The sequence below is a fragment of the Harpegnathos saltator genome, unplaced genomic scaffold, assembly GCF_003227715.2.
Source record: "Harpegnathos saltator strain DR-91 unplaced genomic scaffold, Hsal_v8.6 scaffold6, whole genome shotgun sequence".
NCBI lineage: Eukaryota > Metazoa > Arthropoda > Insecta > Hymenoptera > Formicidae > Harpegnathos > Harpegnathos saltator.
The window spans coordinates 302,235-306,613 of record NW_020230426.1 but is presented as its reverse complement, the minus strand read 5'-3'; the positions used below and the strand labels follow the sequence as shown (position 1 = coordinate 306,613).

Here is a 4,379-nt window from a genome sequence, read left to right as displayed (position 1 = left end):
AAACAAAAGTGTGTGTGGTTGTCCCATAGATCGCGCGACCTTCGCCGCGGCGGCATTCAACGCTCCCGGCTAAGTGCCCGTAAAATCAAAACAATTCCTGACGTGGACGAGTAAACACGCGTGTGTCGCATCGGTCCGTGCGAATTCTGCTTGATTTTCCTCAATCTATTACGATTACGAGCACGAGAGGAATACGAGTCTTTGTTCGCGCGTCGCGATTACCATGGGACGATCAGCGTGAGCAACGATAATATCGGAGAGTAATATTATATTTGCAGGGTAAGCATCACACATTGTATGAAAATGAAGCAAAAATATTATCGAAGCATTGTAATTCTAATCGGAAACGACCAATTTTTGTGTCTCAGGTCTTTTATTTCGAGCGCAACTCACGGCCGAAGTCAACCTAACCTAACCTAACCTAACTTAACCTAGCGCAGGGCGCGGCAGTTTCGGTGGACTACGACGCCGTATCGGAGGATCCGATTCGGGCCGAGCAGAGTCGGCTCGAAGGTAAGTCTCACAATCTCGTTGCATTTCTCTCCCTAACCCCTTCCTGCCGTAAATCGAGATATAATCGTCAGAACGACTCGAATTACGATCGCAGAAGGCTGGTATAATCGCATCTTTATGTCACACTTGTTTGTCAAACTGACTCCTTGAATCTGATTAATCAAATCGTGTTTCTCTTTCATTTTAGAGTTGGTAGTAGAATGCGGCCGATTCTGACTTCAAGGCGTTTTGGTGAGTGAATGAGAAATAATTATAAATATTTAGTGGTGGTTTTTTTTCCTTTCGTCGGGATCAATACAATCTATTACCTGTAGATGTAAGATTTTGCACACACGTGTGTATGCTGTTGGACGAAACGCTCTGCTGCGAGAAAAAATAAGCAGAACACTTTGGAAAAGTCTCGCGAGAAGAAAATTAACGTAACGAATTGTATTTGCAATTGTTTCGCTCGCGAGATAATCGGATCATCAGTTAGTCGTCTTTTTATTGGACTTTTTTACTTGGAATGTCACGAAGTGACGTTATAACGTAACGATTTTACATTCAAATTGATTTAGACAATTTAATCGCGTTGGTTCGTGATTATCTACTAGTATTTTAGCGAACGGAAAAAATATATTACTGCTCGGTTATGATTATAAATAAACTCTGAGGGAAAATATCCTCGCGAGTATAAATAAAAGTTTCTCGTTTTCGTTCATACGCGTCCTTCATAAGGATCGTCGACTTAAATTGGCGTAATTATTATGAAAGTAAGCTTCGCCAAGATATTGCGAAGTAATCTTCGTAGCGAAATTGCGGAGCTGTCTCCGCAGGAGATTGTGCGAAGCCGTCGTGCGTGAGGACGTCACGCTATCCTCGCCACCCTTGCCATCTCCGCCATCCTCGATTACTTCGTCCGCGCGTACCTTTGGCGAATTTCGCGGACGGCACGATCGCTCTTCGGTTCGCGACTTTACGCGCGAGTCACTAATGCGTCCCCGAGGTGCCCGAATTTATCAAGTCGCGGGTGTGTGTGTGTGTGTATGTGTGTATGTGTGTGTGTGTAAAGTGCCGGTATTTATCACGTCATGATAGACATTTATTGAAGGAGCTCGGGGAGAGTTTAATTCCGTTTTTCATTAAAGTCGCAGAAGCCGTTCCGAGATAAATCGACATTTCTAATCCGCTAATTGATCGACGTTGAATCGTAAATATTTCTCGCGTCGCGAGCGCAGTGAGGTACTCAACGTGGGGCAACGTCGTAGAATCTACGACGAGGATTTCTGGGACGTCGGACGACGCAATTGGATATCGGTGAGTTTTACCGTTAATTTTACGTAGTGCATGTTTATTTGTAGATTGTGTTGATCCCCCGCGAAAATGATAGTAATAATTTCTCATAATTAAAATAATTAACTGCTGTTAATATTTATTATTATTATTTATTTATTATCAATAACGGGTCTGAAGCTTTTGGTATATAATAATTAAAACAATAATGTAATAATAATATAATATAGAATAAGAAGATTCTCATAAAAAGGGGGGAAAATTACTAAAAATATTAACCATCCGATATTTTAATGGCATATTCCGGAGCTTAATTAGGAAAACAGGCACCTTAACCTTAACCTTAACAGCCCTGTTTCAGTCCCTGCAAACACGCGCGAAATTTTCACGAATCCTCTAATTAACTCTAACGCATATATCTATGTACGATAATTTTCTGACATATCTAAATCATTTTTCGCAAAATGCTATTTTTCTGCACATGCTTCTGCACATACACTTGCTAATTAACCGGCAAACGCCGGTTAAAATTCACTATTGACTATTTTCAATGATAGCACACGTAACTAAAGGATGCGTGAGAAGACAAGAATTTGCAATATTTCGAATTGTCGCGAAGAGTCTATTATTGGGACAAATATCGCAGCTTCATGATAGAAATCATGCATCTTCGACGCGGCGCAAAGTACGGGCGATAAAGATGTCGATTCCTTCGTAATAAGTTCACGACGAGCGCGCGGAGATGAACCGACTCGACGTCTATATGGATAAAGCTCGGGGAGATATCGCCGGACACATCACTTCGCGACACGTCAGATGAAAATGTTTTAATTCCGCGTTTCCTCGGTGCGATGAACCGATACGCGACGAACGACCATTCCGGTGATCCCATAAAGCCGCAAACTACATCCAATAACTTTCCTGACAGTCGCCCACGGCCATCCGACTGCCTCGTCCCTGTTGACCGTCACGTAGACTTGAGGAAATAGCACCGAGAGCAGGATAGAGAGTGCGTTACAAGAAACACAATATTTGCGACAGTAAATAAAACGCCGGGGAATAATACGGGGACGACGAGCGGTGTCTCTCGAGTCGGACGATTCGTTCGTCACGTCATGAAATTGCGATTTCTTCGTCGGACAGAGATCTATGAGCTTTCCGATCGCGAACGAGTGAATCTGATTAAAAAGCAAAAACACACATTTGAATTTAAGCCGCGTGTGTAGGATAAGTCCGGGATAGATGGGCGTAGGGGATAGTTGGTCAATTGCTATAATTTTGTTAATATATGCCAGGCGTCCGCGCTGATCGGTTACTTATGAGTTGAATGCACCGCGAGTAAGTGTGTCTCTTCCTGATGCACAAAAACACTGTTATTGTGAATAAATAAATGTTTTGTGTTTCTATTGACCTCCAAAATGTTTCACACGTCGGAAAAATACCTTGCGAATGCGGTTCATTTTGAGTTACAACATTAGACCTGGGCTGAAACGACTAAAAAGACATATTTATATAAAGAGATATTTGCGTATTTCACCTCAAAATTCGTTACCGAGACTACGTTTCACATGGTATACGCATTTTTACGCGAACTCTCCAAACGGGTGGATGGTTTATTTTTATCAGGGTCAGATGGGCAGCCCAGCGAGAAATAGCAAACAGTGGACATCGGATCGACGTTTTCTACATGCTTTAGACGTATAAAAGACATCGATCCAATATCTATTCGACTATCATTTTTCTCCGGATATACCTAACATTAAAAACTTCAGTATATTTTAAACAGCTTCTCGTTTCGTTTAAAAATGCCGAGTAGATTTCTTTCTCTTTTCTCTCTTTAACAAACAATGTTCTCCCATAGGGCCTTTTTCTGTGTGTTGACACTTTTCAACCTTCTCTCCGATGTTGTCCTTGGTTTCTATAAGAAACTTGTAGAAATGTTTTATTTTATTGACAATTAATAAAAGGATTAATAAAAAGGTTAATAATTAATAAAAGGATGTAAAATGTTAAAAAACTAAATGAAGATAAACAAATTTCTACATTATTATAGGCGGGCCCAACTATCCTTTCACATATAACCATCTAACCGGGACACCTAACCATCATCTATTCCTCACAGGATAGTTTTTAATATTTCGTTATTATTGGCGTTCCATGAATTTTTTTTTTTTTTTTACAAAAATTCTTCTATACCGTAAACATTATCCTCTACTGAGTGTGTTAATATATTGTTGATTATTTATCGCAACAAATGTGTTATTTTCAAGTAAAGAAAACTGTGCCCATCTATCCCGGACTTACCCTATCTAGAGAACGCCGAGGAATCCCGCGATTTCGAGCGAAACGAGCGAGAGACACGAATTCGCGGCCGCCTTTTATCGCCTCCAGAGCGAGTGGTCATTCGGAATGCAACAAATGCGGCGAATCGAACGACGCGGCCGCCGCGGGCATGTTATTCAAGCCGTCATAAAGACGCGTCGTTTTACTCTCCTGCGCGCACTGCGAGGACACTTTGCGGTCGAGGTGATTGCATCGAGCAATTGTCCACTGATAGAAAAATATAGTTGAATTAATTTATACATTCTCACTAT

The 4,379-nt window shown here is 41.3% G+C and overlaps 1 long non-coding RNA gene across 1 annotated transcript; it reads left to right on the top strand.

Moving 5' to 3' along the window:
* LOC112589772 (uncharacterized) lies at positions 1-745 on the top strand. Its single transcript, XR_003113773.1, has 3 exons — positions 1-279; positions 369-513; positions 701-745. It is a non-coding gene; the product is annotated as an uncharacterized LOC112589772 (long non-coding RNA).
* The last annotated feature ends 3,634 nt before the right edge of the window (positions 746-4,379 follow it).